Source organism: Manis pentadactyla, chromosome 8 (genome assembly GCF_030020395.1).
Source record: "Manis pentadactyla isolate mManPen7 chromosome 8, mManPen7.hap1, whole genome shotgun sequence".
NCBI lineage: Eukaryota > Metazoa > Chordata > Mammalia > Pholidota > Manidae > Manis > Manis pentadactyla.
In genome coordinates, this window is record NC_080026.1 from 134,117,053 (window position 1) to 134,139,882 (window position 22,830).

The 22,830-nt window shown below is 49.2% G+C and overlaps 1 protein-coding gene and 1 long non-coding RNA gene across 12 annotated transcripts in view; one reads left to right on the forward strand and one right to left on the reverse strand.

Moving 5' to 3' along the window:
* Nucleotides 1-9,624, reverse strand: part of CTBP2 (C-terminal binding protein 2) — a 154,981-nt gene extending 145,357 nt beyond the window's left edge. For 3 of the 10 annotated variants that reach the window (XM_036898962.2, XM_057506454.1, XM_036898955.2), the window contains exons 1-2: nucleotides 9,180-9,623; nucleotides 8,674-8,877 (exon numbers count right to left, since the gene is read on the reverse strand). The gene's annotated coding sequence lies outside the window, so the exon portion shown is untranslated. Of the gene's footprint in view, nucleotides 1-384; nucleotides 526-8,120; nucleotides 8,139-8,214; nucleotides 8,234-8,673; nucleotides 8,878-9,179 lie in introns of those variants that run through there. The other 7 variants (XM_057506455.1, XM_057506452.1, XM_036898961.2 and 4 more) reach the window with 5 other exon arrangements.
* Nucleotides 9,245-14,731, forward strand: LOC118919213 (uncharacterized). Of its 2 annotated transcripts, none has more exons than XR_008999048.1 (3): nucleotides 9,245-9,378; nucleotides 11,909-12,037; nucleotides 13,391-14,731. It is a non-coding gene; the product is annotated as an uncharacterized LOC118919213 (long non-coding RNA). The 2 variants fall into 2 exon arrangements; XR_008999049.1 differs by having other exon boundaries at nucleotides 14,354-14,731.
* Nucleotides 14,732-22,830: the final 8,099 nt, after the last annotated feature.

The window sequence follows — 22,830 nt, forward strand, 5'->3', positions numbered from 1 at the left end:
CTTAACAAAAATAAGAGAACTACTTAAATGGCCCGGGTAGATTTAAAAGCTTTCAAGGATAGAAAAAGCCAAACACACAGAAATCCCTCCACCAAGGAGAAAGCCGCCTTCCTGGGTCTCCTCTTATGGGCAGGGCAACCTCACGCCGTCCACCATGCTGCAACCGTGAGAAGGTCGCTTATCCTGGACGCGGATTCTGAGGAAGGCCTCCACAACGCCCAAGGGACGGGATGCCCAGCCGGCCGGTCCGAGAGGCGACCGTTCACCGTTCGTTGCAAACCGACCACCACCGCGCAACTGACCCTCCCTGTCCACTGGGGATGGGCGGGGCCGAAGGGGGGGGCGGCGGCCACGCGACCCCAGCCTGGGGTCCCCGGAGCCTACCGTCGCTGGAGATGGCTGAGGCACGTGCCGGACAGCACCTGGCTCTGCTCCGAGCTCCGCCGAGGGTTCGGGCCCCCTCTGGTCCCGGCGTCGGACGCCCCCGAGGGTGTGCGCCGCCCGGATCGGACCCCGCACTACGGCCTGCGGGAGGAAGGAGGAAGTGGGCGCTGGGGGCGGGGGCCATCTCTACCACCTCCCTACGACTCCGCCGCCACGGGAAGCAGCTCCATTTACAAGTGAAAAGCGCACGGGGAGGGGCGCTTCCGGCAGTGTCCAGTGCACGAAGCGGGGGCAGGTACGGGGGTGCAGCGGGGGAGGGGCGGGCCCAGGAGCCCGGGGACCTCACCTGCGGGTCCGGGGCCCTGGGAGCCCGGAACCGCAGACGCCAGCCGGCCGGTCCCGTCAGCAGCGCCGAGTCCCCCCGGCTGTCCCGGCGCAGGCGGTTAAGTGCGGCCAGGCCCCGCCCCCTCCAGGGGCGCGCGGCCAGGTGCGGGCGCGGCCTTCGGCCAGGCCCCCCGCCCCCGCCAACAGAAGGTCGCGCAGGGGGCCGGAAGTAGCCCCGCGGAACTTAGGGGTTGCCGGGGCCCCCAAACCTGGGCGCTACAGAAACAAGAGGCGGAAATCAGCCTCGTTATGACTGGGAGCAGGCGAGTCAATATTTCTTTCTCGCATAAAATGGGAATTGCTCTATTTACCCAGCCCGCAGGAGCGTTGTGAAGATTAATGACTGTGAAATGTTTTTAAGATCAAAAACATTCTGAGATTTTCTTATTTGTAGGAACTTATATGTGCTTCCTTTGTATCTGTAGGTAAAATACGCACTTTACTGATTGCCCTCCTAGAGTGACTTCTGGCCCAAAACTGTGAAGTGCTGAGAAAAAGGAACAGGTACATTTCTGTGCTCCTGGGATACTAAGGGATATGGGCAGAAAATGTCACTGCCACTTGGCGTCCATGCTGCTCCATCCAGTCCCCGAAGGGCAGGCAGATGTGGAGTAACTGGTCAGCAGTGCAGACTACAGTGTCTGGAAAAGGGGCAGAAAGGACTTCAAAAGTATGTCACCCTCACCAGGAAGGAAATGCAGTATTACCCCGAAGTTCATCAGTGCTCCCAAGTGTGAGCCACCCTCCGGCTCTCCAGTGTTTGGAAAGCTCTGTCCCACTCTCGACCCTTTGGTCAGCCGAGCTCGGCCAGTGCCAGGAGCCCACACAGCCCATCTGGCCTGGCAAAGCCTCCCTGGTGTCACCAGCACTCTGTCCCTTCCAGCAAAGCAAGCCCATGTGATCGGGTGAGGCCGCTCCCCACCAAGAACGTTCTCAGTCTCCTCAGCTACTCCTGGACAGAGAGGTAAGGGCTCTCGAGGGTCCCCCAGCTCACTGCTGGCCCTGGCTGCACCCCAGGTGGACAGGCCTGGGAGCTACAACACCCCACAGGCTCTCCACCATTCTGTGGGCATGTGGGCATTGCCCCCACCCCTTCAGTAGGCCCACCTGGGCCTGAACAAGCAGAGGGTAAACTTAGTTTGCACTTCTAGATCATCCACACAAAAGATGTCCATCAGCAAAAGAATAAAGTCCCAGACAGAGTTCATTCAACGAGAAAGGTGCACAAATCCTTTCCTGGCCTCTTACCTCCTACAGCAAAGGAACTTCACCTGCTGTTCCTCCCTCCTCCCCCACACCCTCTGCCCTCCCACACACCTGGAGCACATACAATACCAACACTTCCAGGTTTAATTCAAATACCAACACTTCCAGATTTCATTCCAGCTGTTTACACCCAATCAACCGATTCTTTGGAAAGCTCTGTCCACATTATGCTAGCCTCCACATTATGTAGGCTTTTAAAATTGTCTTTCTGGAAAGAAGCAAACATCCCAGTAGGCCTAAGGAGGTGAACTCTTATGATCCTAATCTATGGTTCCTTAAGAAGAAACTTCTTGGGACTCCATGACTCCATAATAAAGTTTTTGTTTGTCCTGGGCTTGGACATACTGCTGGAGGCCAGATTTCAGGCATGGCTGAAGCACAGCAGTGAAGTTTACAACCCCGTGTCTAGCCGACACTGCATAAAGACCCACATACGATCTAGGTTATAGATCCCTTAAAAAAGGTCTCTTCCAAGTTTCTGCCACAACCTAGGCTGGGATGAGACACAGAAATATTACCACTGTTTCCAGTCAATCTTCAAGCCAGTAACAAGTGTCTTTAAAATAAGGATTTACTGTAATGCAAAAAGTACACTTCTGCTTATCAGAAGAGCCTTTTGAAGGGAGTAAAAGCAGCGACATAAAGGAAGGTGTAATTTTTTGCATTTGGCAAGTAAGATTTTAAGAACCACATGGATGGAAAGCACTGCCCCCTCTCCCAGACTTTCTTGGATTCCCAGACAACCACCACCAAAGATGCGGCTGCCCACCAGGTGCAGGCAACAACAGCTATTCAGGACTAACATCCTCTAACCACCACCCAACATTCGAGAAATGAAGACTCTTATAATATCTAGGACAGATGTAAGTTTTCCATAACATGAAAAGCATCACTTGCCCCATGAATGAGAACCCAAAACCCAAAAATTTTATCACAATTTTTGTGAATATTAAGCCAACTCCAGACAACCACCTGTGAAACTTTTCAGTTAAAGCAGACCATTTCTAAAACACTCTAAAAACAACGATTAGGCTAGACACAGACAAGTCAACTGGCCCCCAAAGCTCTGACCCAGTGTACCTTGCTAAACCCAGAGTGGGCAGAAGCCCCCAGCAGCTCTCCATGTCTACACTGATCACACTTAGGGTAGGGGTTCAAAAGAAAGGTAAACAGCAGTGCCTGCCACATTAGCCTGAGTTGGCTCTGCTCTAGAACCTCGGCTCCCACATGAAGGGCTTTGTGACTAGAGGAGGAAGAGCAACACAGAGGCGCCGTTTTAGAGGTGGCAGCAGCTGTGCAGCCAAACACACAAATCCAACTCATTTTAGCTGCACTCTCCCCTAACACGCCAAACAGATTAAAAGCGACGTGAACATGAAGGGTAATAAAAATAAACACAACTGCTTCCTGTGACTTCAGATGCCTCCATTTCTGGTTCAGTGTTGAATGTGATTGCTTAAAATTGCACTCATGGGGGAAAAAGTTTGCTTGGTACACTTGCTTTGAAGAACCCTACTATCTGCTGTTAGACTCCTTCTTCAAAAAAGTAGATCATTGAGAAGGAAAAGCACACAAGTTCCCTAGCAGTCCAGCGAAGACCACCTTCTAAGAAAAACTCTGGAAAGAGAGCAGGCCTGCGGACTGGATTTCCATGTGGGGCCAAGACAGATGAATGTGACTCTGGTTCCCATCCCGTCTGCAGCTCCTGAAGTTTCTGTGTTCTCCAGCAGTTACAGAAGAATGGAGGCCAAACTGCCCCTTGGCTCCCATTGTCAACATTCCACACAAACAATGGCCTGGCTCTCTCCCTATTGTACATTCTGTATTCATTTGTGAATCCCTTTTTTTTTTTGCACAGTGTGCAAAGTCGTCCTTTTCACTGGGGAAGTCCTGAATGCCCAAGTGCAGCCATAATTTAGACTTTAAACATTAATGATAGCTAAAAGCAAACTACAGATTATGCCCAAACATTAATTTGTGAATATCATTAGAGTCACAGTGATGGCTTTTGGATACTATCCATTAAATCATGATCAAAAGAAACACTGAACACCTTAAAAATGGTTTTGAAGTTTTTAGCAATTATTAAATATAATTTCCCAAACCCAGAGATAAGAGCTAAAAAAAAAAAACCTTTTGTAAGTCTTTGATACATATTCCATCAAGCACAGACTTTAATAAAAATTAACTTCAAAAGGTTGGGTGGAGGGAGAAACCTGCCATTTTTCCTTCTTTCCCAGGGCGCTGAAACTTTAACCGTAGTCATGTAAATTAGGACATGCTTACCGGCTGTAAGGAAGAAAGCTGATATCTCAGGCAGTCTGGCCTTTGCAAGCATAACCATTCCAGCATTTTCACGTGCCTACTAAGAGTTCTGAGAAGGGGCAGTCCACCCAGGGATTCCTGAGCAAGCAATTCACAGGAAGATTTTTGGGGAATAAGGCACCTGAGTATTTCACTATCCAGTGTCACTTCTGCTAAGTACTTCTTTTTAAAGGGTCAGGCAAACTGCACTCCCATTTTTTAAGTACTACAAACATGGGTTCCACCCTCTAATGGAACTACCAACCAGGCAGTAAAAGGAAATAGTACCGAGTGGTGCCCAGCCCAACAGATAAAATTTCCTTCCCCAGTCATGTACTGTATGAATATATATTGTGGGCTATATCAGGAACATGGGACACTTGGAATGATGCTTTTCACTGATAGGTCATTAACAGAGGGACCCAGACTCCACTCACGTATGTTATATGACAGTCCTTCTGTATTGAAATGACTGGTTAAAAATGACAACTGGGGCAGCCATTCTACCGTTGCTGTAAACTCTTTAAATTTTTTCCATTTAGAGAAAGCGTTAAGTGCAAAGGGTATAACTTTGCCTTCAAAAATGATTCATGAGGGAAGAGAACTGTTGGCAAATGGCATTCTGGTGCTAGATCTCAGGGGGCCGCTCATCCACCCTTGCTGTTTTTAATCGGCAAAACAAGGATTTTCAGGGGTGTGAGCCAACCTGAGCTCCCTCTGCTTTAGCATTTTAACAGTATGCAACAATATCCTTTTCAAATACATGATGCACAGCTTGTGCAGGGCCTATTTTAAATATTCATCCTTTATTTACCTTAAGCTAGCTACTCAGAATGATGAACAAGGTGCAGGTTGATTTTGTAGTTTCGTTGTTTTTGCAACCGTGTGCTTCTTTTCTCTTTTAAACACTTTCCAGACCCACAAATAGGATTTCTTTTTGGAGTTTTAAAAGTTAACAGTAAACTTATTGATTATATCCTGAAAGGGTAATTGATGGGCTAGTTAATAATTATACAGAAAGCAGGTTTTCCTGTTTCATCTGTGCACACGACCAGATTAACAATACCAGGGAAAGCAAACTCCACTCCGTAGGGCCAGGAACAGGTGTGACCTGAGTCTTAAAAGGCCAAAATTCTCAAAGTATGTCCATGGTGTATTTTTTTTTTTTTTACAACGCTGGTAGTGCTAGTAGTATTTTTAAGTACCCAAACCTTTTTACTTTAACTTTAAAGAGACACACACTTTGCAAATATTTATTTCTTCACCAAGTGGATGAGAAATCCCAGAAATTGCAACTCATGCCTAACAAAGAAATACGGTTTAATGGACAAAGAGTTTTTTGTTTTTTAAATCACAGTTAAGAAAAGGTGATTCACCCTGCCCCTCCCCCAGAACACCCATTCAAGGGCCAGTTTCAAAGATCCCCAGTGCAGTCATAAATAACATGGGGCTCTGAACTCTTTATCTGTGGAGCCACACCACCATCCTATATTAAGGTACACATAAAGGAGGGAAACAACATTCCCTCCTTAGCTTTACCTAAAAAGAATTAAACCAAAAGCACCTTGTCAGGTTTCTAAACAAGCTCCAAAACCAAGATTTTAAAATTCCTTCTAATAATTGCTTTCTACAAAGACAAACTGGGGTTCCCTACCCTGGGGCACAGAAAATCAATCTGTGCCATAAATTCCCTTTGCCTTCAACCCTCACTCCCCTGAACTGGGGGGTAGAGTTGGGGGAGGGAGTGACCCGTCATCAACACTTAACTAAACCCCTCAATGCTCTCCAGAAATATGCTGGCTTATTTCCTTTGTTTGCTCCTGTTATACTTGATCAAGTGTGAACGATTAAACTGGTTTCATTAAAGGCAAGCGCATTCACCGGCTAACATACAACTTCAATAGCAACTGTAAGCATATTTTGCAAAAAGGAGGGCCTGCTTTTTTGCTTGAAACCTACCATCTCATTAACTTTTCTTTTGGGAGCAATAAAAAGGGCACCAAAGGTTTTTACAGGAGAGTGTCAGAGCAGTTCAGAGACCTGATGCCAGACAAAAGGAGATTTGGTGTTTCTACTCTAGGATACAGTCCCCCTTACTTAAAAAAAAAAGAAAAGAAATCCTGTTTCAATATTAAAGCGGCTGACTGAAAAGTGTTTAATTAGCATTTTGAATATCACATTATAATTGCTGTAAGAAGAGCTCTTTGAAATCAGATGATTATAAAAACAAGATCCTTTAAAGTCCCATTACTTCAAATGTAAATGATTTACTAAAACAAAAAACCAAAACAGCGGAATTCTCCTTAGTACGTGAAAACTAGTTCTCCTCTGAGAACCGTAGAGACAGAAGAGCAGTCTCAGGTACTGAACACGAGATAATTTTTAATCTGTCTTTGAACTCGGGCACCTAACAGACAAGAGTAGGAGAGTTTGATATATTTTGCCAAAGTCGGGAGGCAGAATCACTCTGTAAACTAAGCAAAATGTACGTCCCCTCCAAATTATCCATGTCAGATAAAAATACACCAGGGTCTAGAACATCCAACAGAATGGCAAATGAGGCACTTGGCATTCTAAATTCCCAATGCATATTTATAGAACTGAATTCTCTTGTCTACCCTTCAAGCCACTCACGTCTGGCTCTCTAAGAACTTAAACCCGATTTCCAATCTTTAAAGGAAAAAGTGTGCGTGCAGTGGGGGGATCCGGAAGATGTTTACCCGGGATAGGGCAAGTGAGCCCGGCGTGACGACGTAGGCCACTGCCAGCAGCCTGCACCGCAAGGACGCAGAGCAAGCGGGGACTGCTACGCAAAATTCCTCCTTCCCCCTGTGGACGACGAAGTGTGGGGACCCCTGGAGCCAAATGCTGCTTGGGCCGCCTCCGGAAAAAGTACTCGCGGGCGGAGGACGGGGGGGGCACCACACACACCAGCGCACTCAGTGTCCGTGACCACCGCCGTGGCGGCAAGCAGCCACCGAAGGGAGCGTGCGCGCGTGTCTCACCGCGGCCGGCGGCGACCGCGCCGAGCTCCCGGGCCCGCGGCCTCCAGCACCAGTGCGCTGCGTGGGCTACAGGCGACCAGCCGCCCGCGAGGCTTCCCGCTGGAGAAAGGCCCCAGCGCGCCCGGCTTCCCGAGCGCCTCTGCCCAACTTGCCCCGGGCTGCTGGGAGGAGCGCGCGCGAGAGAAAGAAAGGCGCTTCCCCTCGGCCGCGCGGGTCTGTCCTGCGCCGCGGAGGGCGAGCCAAGAGGAGGAGACCACGGCGGCCTGACTGTCGCTGCGCCGCGCTGGGTCCCCGCTGCCCGGGGCGCGCCCTCGCCAGCCCCTCCTGCGAAACTTTCTTTTTGGTTCGCCCCACCCGAAAAGTGCGGCCGGGGCGGGGGTGGCCGGCGGGCTGGATTGGCGGCGGCGGCGGGCTAGGAGGAAGTGGTGCCCGCGGGAGCGCGGCCGGGCAGAGGAAATGCCCGGCGCGCCCGCGCCCGCCGCCTGCCCCGGGCCCCCGCCCCGCTGCGACTTTGGCGGGCCGAGGTCGGCGCGGCAGTGGTGGCGGCGGCGGCAGATGTGGCCCGGCTGCCCGGAGGAGGCAACAATGCGGGGCCGGCAAAACAAAAGGGTTCCCTTCGTCTCCTTCCCCGTCTTTCACTTGCGCTCCCGGGGCTCCGCGCAGGATCCTCTGCCAGCAGGGGCCGCTCCCCTGGGGGCCCCGAGCCGCGCGCGCCCCGGTCTCCCCGCGCACCCCGCTCCCCCTGCCCCCGCTCCGCAGGCGTAAGGCTCCGCGCACTCGGCCTCCGGTCCCGGAGGATCCGGCCGTATTGTCCCCGCGGCGCGCCGCGCGCTCGGCCTGGGTCGTGGGCGGCCCCCGCGCGCGCACCCACCGGCTTCAGGGAGCAGGAGCCGGGGGCGCCTAGGAAACCGTCGCCGAGACGCCGCCGCCGCTGCTGCCCTCCGGACGCCGCCGCGATTGGGGTTCCTCTCTTTTTTTTTTCTTCTTTTTTTTTGCCAATCCTGATGGGAAGGAAGGTGACCGCCTACTTCGCATTCATCAACTCTCATCACAACAACAAAAATCCTGGCGCAAAAGGCGGCCAGCGAGCGCGATCGGCGACGGGGGGCGGCAGGCAGGGACCCCCAGGCTGGCGCTAACCCCCGCGCGCCGAGCGAGGACACGGGGCCGGGGGCGCAGACCAAAGATGTCCTCGGATGCTGGCTCCGTGTCCTTCGCCCTCCTCCTCCGCGAGTGGCGCAGTGAGGCGCGGGCGCGGCGCCCCCAGCCCGCGGCCGCAGGTGAGGCGGGGGCGGGGGTGGCCCCAGCCCTCCCCAGGGGCCCCTCTTACCTCGTCCCGGGCCACCGGCGTCCACAGCTAAGGGCGCCCACCCGGGAGGCGGCGGCGGCGGCGGCGGCTCCCGCCCCTCCCACCCCACCCGGCAGCGGTGGCGGTGGCGGCGGCTGGGCGGCCCCCCCTCAGCGCGGCATGGCTCCCAGCTCGGTCACTCGCTCCTCGGGCCGCTGCCGGCTCCTCGGGCCGCTCCCGGGCCACCTTAAAATGACACACGTACACAGGGACACACACACAAAAACTTAATCTCTCCAGCTCCCCGCCCCTCCCCCTCCTGCCCTCACCCTCCCCTCCCCTCCCTTCCCCTTCCCTTCCTTTCCCTTCCCTTCCTCCTCCTCCCTCGCCGCCGAGCCTCTTCCTACTTCCCCACCCACCCCACCCCCTTCCTCCGCCCACCCGGCTCCCAGTCCTCCCCACTACGGTTCCGGCCCCGCGCCCGCCCGCCCGCCGGGAGGGGCTGCGCTGGGGGTCCCCGGCCCGCGCACGCCCCGCGCCGCGCTTACCCCCAAGAGGATGCTAATTCCAACTTGGATCGGGGGAGGGAGGGTCCTAGAAGCCGAGCGCCTCCCGGCTATTTGCTCTTCTTTATTTGTTTTCTCCTCCGAGGAAGGAGGAAAACGGAGAGAAAAGGAAAGGGAAAGAAGCGTCGCTGGCCGCGTCTCCCGGTGCCCGCCGGCCGCGCAGAGCGTGGCGGGAGGAGAGGTGAGGGTCGCCGCTCGCTCACTCCTCGCTTTTTTTTTTTTTTGCTTTTTTTTTTTTTTTTTTTTTTTGGTCAAAGGCGGGGTCTCTCTTTGCAAACCAATGACACAACCCCACATGGGCCGGCCTCGCCCCCTACAGATACTCCTCACTACAAATCGGCTCTCTCGGGGGATTAGTCGCTCCGCGAAAGTGCACACAGGCGCTGCGGGCGGGCGAGGGGGCCGGGCGCGGCGGGCACTCCCCGGCCCGGCCCCGCCCGGGAGGCCCTGGCCTGGCGCGGGGGCCTGGGCAGCTGGGGCGGGGGGTCCTGCGGCCGGCGCCCGGCCCTCCCTTCGCCCTCCTTCCTCCTCCGCCCTTTCCACGTGGGGCCCCGGGCGGCCGGCCACGTTGAGGGGAGCGAGCCCGGGAGGGCCTGGGCGCAGCGCCCCGAGGTGGCCCTGGCCCCACCGGCCCACGCTAGGCCCGCGGCGCCGACCTGCCCCCTTCCCGGCCCCGCGGCTCTAACTTCCTTCTGGGCCCCCGCGCCGGCCGTTTCTGCCTTCTCAGGCCCGCGGGGTCAGGCGCGGGCCGGCCACAGGGGGCACTTGCGCTCCCCAAACCCGGATCTGGGAGAGGTGCCCGCGCCTTGCCGGAGAGGCGGCTACGGCTGTGGGTGCGCGGGGAGGGGAACCTGTGTGCTGGAACTTCCAGCGGTTGTGTTCCCTACAAGAAGCAGAACATTTTTTACACATTAAAAAAAAAAAATGTTCCTTCCTGTTGCCTGGATCTCGGCGGGGCTGTTTTTGAAACGTTGCCTTAGGTGGGAGCTCCGGGCCTTGCGGGGTAGAGGCGCGCCGCAGCCTGGGGGTCCCGAGGGTCGGGATCCTGGGTTCGCGGGGCAGCCCAGAGCCGCGCCGCCCCGACGTCCCGAGGTTCGAGTCGACGCACGAACCCTGGGGATCCAGGCTAACATTCCATGCCCATGACCGGTCTGCGGAAGGGAGTTCGGGCAGCCGGGCGCGGGGGCTCTTCTTGCGCCCAGGACCCCCGCCGCCCTCTACCCCCACAAACTGTCGCCTGGCTTTCGAGGTCAGCAGCGCGTCCTCCTAGAGCCCCTGTGTGGGCGGAACAGCCCTTAGTCTCGATGTTTAAAAACTGTATTGAGATGTTACGGACTGGATTGAGATGTAGAGCAGGGAAGACGTGGGGAAGAGCGGGAGGTGGGCCTCTGCAGGCCGCGGGGCAGGCCGAGCAGGGATGTCAGCCGCTCCGCCGGGGCCCCAGCGTCCCGGGAGAGCATCACACCAGACGGAGGCAGAAAACTTAAGCGGGGGCGGGGCGGGGCGGGGCTGGGGGCGGGCCACCGAGCCGCCAAACCCTTTTCTGCATCCCAAAGCGCGCTGCTTTAGGCCTCACGATCTATTAACATTTAAAAAACTCCTTCTGCGGCCCACGGCGGGGAGAAGGTGGGCACTACGTTTGTTTAGGCGCACGTAGGAGTGGCCTGCGCACCCCGCAGCTTGGGGCCGCCACTCTGGAGCCCTGTTTACCACCAAAGAGTAAAGCTTTAAAGCGCGATTGAAGACCTTTTAGATGAGATGGCGGTGCGGGACCAGGCATTTCACACCCACTAGCTCGCGTAATTGAGGAAGATGTCCGAGGCAAGTTGATATCGTGGCCCTAAGAGGCCCGGCCAGGCCGACTACGTGGCTGCGCTGCCAGGTGTCTCCATCTTCTGGAGACCCTGTATCCCCACAGACATCTTCAGGCTCTCGTCTCCAGTTTTGTCTCAGGTCAGGAGCCGAGACAGATGTTGGTAAAAACCTGACTCCGCCCACCCGCAGGCCACTGGACTGCTTGTGCGGTCTTTTCTGTTTAACCTTAAACTGTAAGAACCAGAAATACAGATTTTCTGCTTCCATGTTTCACAGATGATCTTTGGAACTGAGTGGCCTTCTGTTCTCACCCAGAAACCTTAGAAGAGTCAGCTAGTTTCTCATATCACTTGTTCAACCTTTCTGTTTACTAGGAACTCGACCTAACTTAGAAATTAACTATGTCCTTTGTTTGGAGAATGTTAAAAAGAAGGCATCTTTAGACCCAAAAACGATGTCCCACTTCAACTTGACACCCTGCATTTTAAAGTGGTGAGCCCATTTGCCCCCTACACGTGAATTATCTGAAACTCCTATTTTTTAAAGTGTTTTCCTGACAACAAAAAGCCCAATTCAAGAATGGGCAAAGACTTGAATAGACATTTCTCAAAGGAAGACATACAAATGACCAATAAGTACACAAAAAGATGTTCAACATCGCTAGTCAGTAGGAAAATGAAAATCAAAACCACAATAAGATACTAATTCATGTCCACTGGGGTGGCTATTATGAAAAAAACAGAAAATAACAAGTGTTGGTAAGAATGTGGAGAAATCACAAAACTTGTGCTTTGCTGGTGGGAATGTAAACTGGTGCAGCCACTGTGAAAAACAATTTAGTAGTTCCTCAGAAAATTACATAGAACAACCATGTGATCCCATAATTCCAATTCTAGGTATATACACAAAAGAATGGAAAGCAGGATCTTGAAGAGATATTTGCATGTAGCAGCGTTATTCACAACAGCCAAGAGGTGGTAACAACCCAGATATCCACTGATGGATGAGTGGATAAACCAAACATGGTACGTACATACAATGGAATATTATCCAACCTTAAAAAGGAAGGAAATTCTGACACATGCTACAACACGGATGGTGAACCTTGAGGACCTCACACTAAGTGAAATAAACCAGTCACAAAGGGACAAATGCTGTATGATCCCACTTCTAACAGGTAACTGGAACAGGCAAATTCATAGAGACAGAAAGTAGAACAGAGATTACCAGGGTCTGGGGGCAGGGGAGAAAGGGAAGTTACTGTCTAATGGGTAGTTTCTATTTGGAGTATCGAGAAAGTTCTGGAAATGGTTGGTGATGAAGATTGTACCACATTGTGAATGGGCTTAACGCCACATAACTGTACACTTAAAAATGGATAAAATCATAAATGGTATGTTACAAATATCTTACCACAGTATAAAAAAATGTTGCAAACTAGCTTTTGTACTATAAACCTCTTAGTTTATTTTTATTACTATACATAAAGGTATTTTTCAATAAGAAAAAAATTAAGATGAAGAGAAAATATTTTGTTTTAAAATACATTTCAGTTAATTTACAGAAGAAATGCTCTTTATTAATTTTTATCTCTGTGGGTTGCCTTTATAGAATATGGTACTGAAATGTTAATTTTTCAGTACTGTCCATGATCTCTTCTCATCTAATCCTATTTAATTGGCAAGGTTCAATTTCTGGTGTCCCAGCATGGATTTTGACAGACACACAAAAAAGTCATAAAAATAAGAGCAGCAACCGATGTTTGTCTGTGACTCACTAGAGTGACTGGCACTGGGCTAAGCCCTTGACCTGCCTCTTCAATCCTCATAGCAGTCAGTTAAGTTGAGATACTGGTAATACTGCCATTTTACAGATGAGGGAAACTGAGGTCCACAGACTTAATGAAGGGCACCCTGCTGGTGAGTGAGGAGAGAGGGCTGGCCCCCTCTCCACCTGATTCTGACACCCCCACCCGCCACCATTCACAAAGGGCATCTGTTTATATACACGTAACTTCATTATTAGTATGAATTCAGAAAAGGCAAAATTAGTTACTTTTGAAGCATATTTTTTGTATCTTTTTTGAAAGTCCTTTTCTTTGTTTAATAGTAAGTCTTCAATCTAATCTTTAAAGGAAGAAAAAGTGGGATTAATGTGTCGTTGGACACTGGTTAAAAAATATAGACAACATGAGTATGGCCTGGTAAATTTTAAGGCTCCTGAGGATCCATTTCAGAAACAACAAAAAGCTGTGATAATGAGAAAGTGAGAAATAAAGTATTGGTTATTGAGAATAAAGGGTCCACGTATTTCATATTGAGGAAGAAGAAATGGTAGCGTTCAGCAAGTTTGCATCTAACTTTTTTTTTTTCTTGGAGGAGAATGGTAATCACTTTTTCCTCATGGTCTGAGTTAAATAGGAACATCCAGTCACCCCAAATACTTCATTTGTTCAGCTAAGTTTCATCAAGCTTCTAAGAGGGAAGGAGCTTGACATGTACGTGCTACATGGGGAAGTATGCAGGGGCCTCTTCTTTCTCCTGAGGAACTCAATTTATTTGCCCTGCAGCCTCCATTCCCACTTCATGTTGCCAGTGAAAGTTATCTTCATGTCTTCCAGTTTGATTTTGTTTCTTCTGGGTTAACTGGCCTCTTTGGGTTAACAGTTTCTTTCTGTGCATAAAGTTCAAACTTCTTATCAAAGAGATTTCTCCCCTTGTTCAAGGACTCTTCTCTCCTCCTTTCTGTGCATTCAGATGGGAGTGGGGTGTTTTCCAGCCCCAAGGCCCTGGGGGACGGTTCCTAGCTCTCCAGTTGAGGGGTGTAACCCAGGGGAGCCCTAGTCTTGTAGTGGTGGGACAGGAATAATCTCAGCACAGACAAGACGGAGGTATTTTCCTGGAGGCCTAGCCATTACCCTGCCGACCAGCCTGGCACAGCTAGCCCTCTGAGATGCTGCCGTGTTCCCCACAGCCCTGTCCTGCCCACAGGGCCACCTTCCCCTGTGGAAGCACAGGAGCTGGTAAATGCCAGGTGCTTTCTGTGTTCCTCACCAAGCCGTGGATTCTGTCTAGGCCACAATGTCGGCAGAGCACTCTTACCACCGGCCATTAATCCAGTCACTTTCCTCCGCCACCCCGCCACCCACAGTTTGGAGGGAGACAGGCAGCAAGAGCTGGTCTGTATTCCCCCTCCACCCATGGGAGTTGTCATCTCTACTCCTGTGCTCCTTCAAAAGAGAATAAAGTGCATCTGTCTAGGAGATCTAATGGTTGCATTTAATTTAATAGATAATTAAAACAGAGAAAACCATCATGATTCCTTGTTGCCTTGGCTCATAGGAAACTCAGTCAAATGCAGTGCTCAAGGATGCCAGCCGGCCTATTGTCCTGTCCAGGAAGCAACATGGTCCTTCCTCCATGAGAAGTGATCATGATCTTGCTATGAGAGAAGAGAGGTTTGTGTTGTTTGAAAAGGCCTATTAAATATTACCATATAATTTCATATCTGGAAAACAAAATATCAATTGTTCTGATCATACAATTATGGAAAATAAAGCTCAATAAACTCTTGCTCTGTGATGATATGCAGATGATTGCTTCCTGGGCTTGATAAAACTGGATAAGAAGCTGTTGGAAGGACCTTCTGATTGCTGTTTTTGACTTTTTGATTAACTGTGGAGTTGTATATATGTTTTTACTATACGCATCTAAAATACTTTCTTGGGAGTTGGTAGGAAATTATTAATAAATATACCACAAATACCCTAGCTCTATTAACATCCCTGACTTAGAGCAAAAGAGTTTTTTACAAGAGGAATCGTGCAGTCCATGGCAGTTATCACATTTTATAACCATGAAACTGTGTGATGGTTTGATCTGTTCTGTAAGGCCTGGACTGTAGAAATGTTTGGTCAAGTATTTCTTGGGTGGATGGATGGATGAATGATGAATTGTTCAGTGAATAAATTTCAAGAGATACAGGTTGTACAAAAGTCATATATGCAAACCTGACAAAAAGAATAAGGTAATTTTAAATTGAACATATTAGTTTTAGGAAGATAGGATTTAGGGTTATCTTTAAAGGTTTTTTAAACTTTATTTTGTTATACTATTTTTATAATTTGAAAAAGTAATGGGGCCAAGGGAAATGATGGCTACAACAAGCAGTTCTGAAAAAATAAAATTTATATAACGCAAGTGGAGCAAAATGTTAAAAACTGGTGAGTTGAGGTGATGGATATATGGGAGTTCTAACAACTTACCTGTAAATTTAAAAATTATTTCAAAATCAGAAAGGTTTTTAAAAAGCACTCAAAGAAATGAAATCCATAGCCCCAGTGTGAAGTGTTGGGTCTGTAAGGCACTCCTGTCCCCCGTCCAGCAGCCCTTCAACAAGGAGGCCTGATTCCTTCCCTGCTTCGTGCCTCCTTGGGAGTGGCTCTGATATCTCCCGAAACTGGGGGCCTGTAAAAGGTGCTTGGGGCAGGCCTTCCACTGTGAGCTTTCCTGCGGCCATCATCAGAGACCTCTACCCAAGGGCCTTAGTTCCCCTCTCCCTATCTTTCTCCTGTTTCATTTCCAGGAACCAACAGTTGTAGAAAAGAGATAGTGGCCCTAGATAATAGTGGGTCCTTTTATTGTAACTGTTCTGTGCAATAAAATGGACTGGTTGTGTGCACTTGAGTATTTCAAGGGTCTGTGCAGCAAGAGTTGCTGGGAGTTGGCCTTAACTGTATTGTCACTCACCTATCTCTGTGATTCAGGGTTCAGCTCACTTCAGAACCACAATTATCTGAAGCACTCAGTTGTTGTCCTGAATGGAGGTGGGGATTTTGCCACGCTATTCTGCAGCATAGCTGTGCTCATTGTGGCTATAATGTAATCTCTGTGTGATTCATAATTAATTCCAATCAGTGAGTACATGTCGCCTTTACAGATGCCGTGGCCCTTGTCAACTGTGCATTAAAATGCCTATGCTTGTGCCCTATGTGGTGAGGGGTACACATCCATGTGGTGGAAGCTCTCTATTTCAGTATTTAATTGGCATTTGGGTTTAAGCCCATCATTTTTATTTTTTAATTAAACACACACACACACACACACACACACACACACACACACACACACACACACACACACACACACACACACACACACACTGCCTGAATCCTTTAAAAACAGTGACTCCAGGCCCAGGAAAACAAAAAACAGAAATGAGTTGATCTGTAGTGTAACATACGGAGGAAATAAATAAGCATATTGAGTTACTCCTATTCTTCTACAAATGATTAAGGAGGGTCTGCTCTGTGCCCCACCAGGCTGGGCCCTTGGTACAAAGATTAACCTGAGCTGGGTGCTCCCTCTAAGGAGAGAGGATCATAGGGAAATGGCATTGGCCTGAGCATTATCTCATTTAATCCTCACCATATTTCGAGGTAGGGATTAACCCCCCCAACTACCTGTGAGAAAGGTGACCCGCCCGGAGGGTTAGGAGCAAGGCCAACTCCAAGGTCCGTTCCAAGTTCACTGTGCTTCAGTTGCCTTGGGATAAAGCAGGTGCAATCCTTACACAGTGGAACACAGAGTGGGAAAGCCTAGAATTCTCTATTAGTAGCCCATGAAGTCAAACTGAAGCCAACAGGAGCCTAAAAAGTCCTTTCCTTTACTGAGGTCACGTCTTCATGTGTCCAGTGTTGAGCCTTCCAATTGGAAAGTAAATTTTCCTACAGAAGGGCAGGCCCACGACACCCAGATTTTCAGATGTGTTGGCAGTCATGACTAATGCCAGAGTCATACAGGCTACTGATGGGTCTCGGCCCCATGGTGAGGCCACGGGGGGACCACTGCTGGGAACAGCCAGGGAGGGACAGAGACTGGGAATGCAGCAGCCTCCTGGCATTGCTGCACTCAGGGGAAAGGAGTTCTTTCAACAAAGGAGGTTACTTAGCTCCAACCAGAATTGGTTTTAGGGTCTAAAGCTCTTGATGTAACCTGCAGTTCAATCACCTGCAAAATGCCCTAATGATGGAGCCTACTTCTGTGAGCATCTGTCCTCCCAGGGAAGCTCAGTACCAAAAAAAAGCCATTCATTCATTCTTTTCCCAAAAAATCTACTAATAAGGCCATGTTCATCAGGTCAACTGGCCAGGGGGATCATGCTGGCCAATACCCACCCTTCATGGTGATCACAGAAAAAGCCTCATTTCTCATTAGGTATTTAATTTCAGACAAGGATGCTGAGGCTGCAAGGTTGCATCCCTTGCCAGGGCCTCCCAGCAGACAGGTTGAGAGCTCAGGTGGAAACTGCAGGTCTTGGGGCCTCGCAGGCACTCCCTGGCTCTGCTCCCTGGGATGTGGACAGGTCAATGCACTTGGCGTCCTGGTCTCTGCACCTCCAGAGACTTGTTTGCACATTTGATTTGTGCTAGGAAGAAAGGCAGCGGTGGTCTGCTAGTTTTCCTAGCCTGCTCCAACTTTTCATTTCAAGATTGTTCAAATCTATAGAAAAGTATTTAATAGTATAATGAATACCCATAGGCCCACCACCTATCGGAACCCTTTGTTCACATTTTGTCACAATTGCATTAGCTCACTTTTTTTCTCTCTATTCATAGGTACTTTTTTCCTTGAACCATTTGAGAGTAAGTTGCAAACACCCTAAATGTATCTCCTAAAAAGAAAGATCTCCTACTACAAAACCCTAATGTCCCATCACACCTATGAAAATTAGTAATACCAGGGTTGTTGATTCTGCACTGGTCAATGTGTGGTCAGCATACAGGGGCCAACCTTCAGACCATTTGTTACACGTCTGCAACGAGCTAAATACCAAAATTGAGAGCAAGCTTCTAGAAACTTTCATAGCAACTTTCAAATTTGTCAGGGTAATTTTAGATCTGTTAAGCTTAATAATAAAAATATTGGCTTGCGTTTTGTGTAGCTTTTATGAAATTCAGTATTCTGTTTTATAAAAGCATCAGTCTGAGACACACCGGAAAACAAAACCAAAAACTGGTCCTTCACCACAGCTGGAGAAGCACTAATTCCCAGGCCCTTTTCAAATTCCCCCAATTGTCTCAAAATGTCTTTTGCAGACTTTTTTTTTTATTTGACCCAAGACCCAGTTGAGGTTCACAGACTCCATCTCGTTGTCACGAGGTCTGCAGCCTTTCTGAGCAGACACTGGGCCATCTTCCTGCTTTTCTTTGGAACTTGAGGGTGTGCCCAGCTTAGAACCAGTAACTTAAGTATTTGGGGGATCGGGATCGGGAAGGGTCTGCAGCTCTCTGGGACCTGTAGAATTACTGTTCATAAAACTGTAAACATGCAAGCCCAATGATCAGATACCATCTTCAAATTTAATATGAATGGTTTCTCAATGAATGGTTTATTGTCTCAGGAAAAAAATTTAACATATCTATGGCATTTAGGCAGAGTTATACTGGGTAAGGCAGAGAAACCTGTGTTGTGTTAAATATCAGCCAAACAAGGGATTTGTGATGTTCAAATGTTATAGATGATAATCAGGAAAACTGAAACATGTTCATGCAGGGTTCTGCATTTGGCTAAACTCCTTTGCATGTGAATTGAAAGTTGTCAGGTTTGGGTTCAAGGTAGTTCTCAGCCAGTGGACTCAGGGACTCCTCAGCTAGGAAGTAATCTACGTTTGTCTAAATTCATTCCCACTGAAGAGAAACATTTAATGTGTTGGTAAAAGGCGTGACACAAATAACTACCACTTATTGCAAGAGTAAAGCATTTAACATGGGGAGCCGGCACATAGTAGGCGCTTAAAGCAGATGCCCCCGGGGCTGCCTCCTACGGGTTGGCCTCAGGGCTGCAATCTGAGCGGTGGTGCAGGACCCTGTGCTTAGAAGGACTCTGCTTGGCTTAATGCTCTGCTTGGTTTAATGATGGAAAATTCTAAATCATTTTTAAACAAGGCACCTGCATTTACATTTTGCACTGGATGCTGCAAATTATGCAGCCAGTCCCACGCACCCTCTGCCACCTAATCTACCTGGCCCACCTCTGACTGCAATGCAGATGAGGGGAGTGGTTAGGTGCAAGCTCAGGCTCCCCTGCTCCCATTACTGACAGCACACACCTCATGCACAGATGACACAACTTTCCCCATTCTGCCCTGAGCCTTCTCCAATACCAGGATGGCATTCACCTGCACTTATGTACAGCCCAGACGTTCAGGGGAGATAGAGTGTGTGTTGGGGAGATCCGACAAGCAACCATTAATACAGGCAGGAGTGAGTTAGTAAATGCTATGGGCTCCTGCTCTTTGTATACACAGTTCTGAAATGTGTTCTGTACACCTCTCAGAGTTCCCAGGATAATTGGGCCCCTGAAGCCCATATCCCCTCCCTACACCCTTGGGTCACCACCAAATGAACTCCCTGTACCCAGTAGCTTGTCTGGGGTTTTGGTTCTGGGGGGACCCACGCAAAGACAGTTTCACTGATGGGTGTTCAATAAATATGTGTTGAATGAATAAGGGAGCACTTAGTTTATAGGACCACTGACGGGAGTCAATGAGGTAAATCATGGAAGCGTCCATTTCGGGGCCTGGCACGTACCAGAAGCTCAGTAAGTATAATTCCTGTCTTACCTGTCTGGTGTTTCCCCTTCAGCAGAAGAACAAATATGACGAGGACAGACCACAAACTAGGGGACTTAAAACAACAGGCATTTGGGAGACTCTGTTCTGGAGATCAGAAATCTGAAATTAAGGTGTCGGCCAGGCCATGCTGTGGGGAAGGACCTCCCTGGCCTCTTCCAACTTCTGGGGTTCGCCAGCAACCCTTGGTGTCACCTGGCTTGTCAACCCCGGGCTCTGCCTCCATCTCCCTGTGTGTCTGTATCTCTGTTTTCTCTTCTAATAAGAACACCTGTCACTGGGGCAGAGCCCCACCCAGTGCAGTATGACCTCATCTGAATTTGGTCACATCTTCAAGGACTTATTTCTGAATGAAACCGAATTCATAGGTGCCAGGGTGTAGGGCTTCACTTATCATTTGAGGGACACCCCTCAACCTGCTACAGATGGAGAGTGGAATTAATTTTAAATAAGTGCCCAACACCTGGGCCCAGGGCTTCCTTTTCCTTGGATAAACTGGCAGAATGCTTGCTCAGGCCAAAGGATAATCTGCACCTCTGAGATCGGTTCACGTGTCACCTTAAATGGCATTTCCACTTTTATGTCATCATGAGGAAGCCAAACCTCTAGGGTGGCTTACAGCCATGTTTTGACATGGCCTTTTGTAAGTGGGCTGAGAATTTAACTTCTGATGCAGGCTGTAATCCCAACTGGGCCTTTCCCACATAGCTACTTTTAAATAGCCTCAGATGTCAATAATTAATACATATAAAACACTTATTAAGCACTTAATTTATGCCAGGCTCCTGTGCCAGGCACAAGAGAGACAAAAAATTGGGCACAGACCCTGCCCTCAAAGAGCTCCTGGTGCCCCCTCAATGGAAACAAAAATTCACCAATTCTTGCCAAGAGCATTTGCTGAAGGCCTGCTGTATGCACAACATGGACTGGGTTCTGAGGCTTTTGCTTTCTCTACGCCTGTAGTCCAAATGGGCTGCCCAGGAAACGGTTCCTGGGTGAAAATAGACACAGGTGCTGCTGCTGAGAAGTACTGCGGTGTGTGCCGAGACTTCTCAGCTGGGTTGTTTTCTTGACTTTGCCTTTTTTCGGACCATGCGGTTTTGGATAGACCACACCCCTCTCTGGGCCTCCTGCTCCTCCCCTGTAATAATGAGCAAACAAGATGATCGTGCAAGGCTTCTTCACTCTTATGTCAACCATCAGAGTCAACAGAACCAACCTAAACATTTATTAAGCACTTATTATGTGCCAGGGACAGTGCTAAGTCCTTACCAAGCATTATTTCATTTCATCTTCATCACAACCCTATGAGGAACGGATTTTAAGTATTTCCATTTTATAGACAAGGAAACTAAGACATAGAGTGCTTAAGTCCATTTCCATGGGTCACCGAGAATTAACTGTGAGAGCAGGGGTTTAAACTCAAGTGGTCTGACCCCATGACTGAGTCCTTGACAACGGTGTGGGACCACCTTCTTGAGCCATGCGGCATTCTGTGTGCTTAAGGTATTGCCAGGACTTTTAAGGGTAACAGCAACCTGCCAGGTGAATGTAGGGAGAGAAATCTTTATGAGTCTTGAGCAGCAGACAGAGAAGAGCAGCAAAATTCCCTGCCCACCTTCCTGTAGCATCTCCCCTCCACCCTAGCTGTAGCATGTTAAACACAGAGCATGCCGCTGCGTCCACCCTCCACAGAATCTCTTTCTTTTGAGCTTGTTTTTACATAATGGACACCACAACCTCCCTTCTGGTAGATTGCCCTCTCTGTGCTAGTTGCTAGGGAACTCATACCCCAAATCTGAACTAACTCTAGCAACCACAGAGTACTTTATAGGACATAGTTTACATACCCTCACTGTCCCTGGCTTTGTCTCAGTTACGTATTCTTTTCCTTTCATTCTGGTGTCCCAGATGTCACCTGGTTGCTTTCCAGATCCACTCTGCATCCTTCCCCACTCCTGCTTTCTGTCTTGGAAGGCCGACCTTATAGACTTCACCGATGTTCACTCACCCATGGCTCCCATGGGTTTAGTCAACCAGAGGGAGGGAGGCAAGGAGGTCAGTGTATTTATTTCCTTGGTCTCCTGTCCTTCCTCCCACTCACCCCACCAGACAGCCCTGGGCTGACTCTGCCCTTCCACCAAAGGTCATACTGCCCTCCCCAACCCCCTTTTTGAAATTTATTAAGATATAATTCACATACCACAAATGTCAGCATTTTAAAGTACACCATTTCAGTGGTTTACAGTATATTCATAAAGTTGGGCAACAATCATTATTATCTAATTACAGGACATTTTCCTCAGCCCACAAAGAAACCTAGAACCCATCGGCAGTCACTCCTCATTCTTCCCAACCCCGGACAGCTAGTAAGTTACTTCCTGCGTCTGCGGATTTGCCTGCTCTGGACACTTTCCGTAAGTGGAATCAAATAATACGTGGCCTCTCAGCTGGCTCCTTTCACTTTGCATAAAGTTTTCAACGTTCAGCCACGTCAGTAGTGTGGATCAGCACTTCAGTCCTTTCGGGTTCCCTTTTGATACTACATACATCTCTCTCTCTCTCTGGGTTCTAGTAATTTCTTCCTCTCCTTGCCCTTTGGGTGTAGAGGTGGTCACAGCTCTGCTGCTGCTAGACCCCGGTTGCTGCACTATCTTACGGGGCTTCCCTGCATGCACATTTTAATAAATAAGCCCTCCTCAAATCCTATTTGGAGTGTGCCTTTTTCTTCTGTTGGGACCCTGACTGATACCCAGTTTCTTTGTACCTTGTTTCGATTTTGTATGACTTTCTGTAATATGGCTCACATAACTTTCCATGATGAGTTGTGACAGATAGAAATACATGATGGGTTTGCTGATAAAATGAAACTTGGTAGATGGCTCTTTCTTACAGCCCTTGCTTGTTACCAAGTCCCTGAATGATTTTAAGAATCCCCAGGGTTGGGTGGGGGGCGGGTCTTACACCCTCCAGCCCTGCCGTTTCTGGAAATGCCCAATAGGGAAAGCCTGACTTGGCTGTATTCTTGAAAGTAGCTGTGTTCACGTGGCTCACGTGAACATAGATGGAACTCCCAGTGAATGGCCAGACCGAAAAGTGGCCGTACCTTCCGTGTTCACAGGAACACACTCTTGGGAAATGTGCAAACCCTAATTTAAAAAGGGGGGCTTCTTGGGAGGAAGTTTAG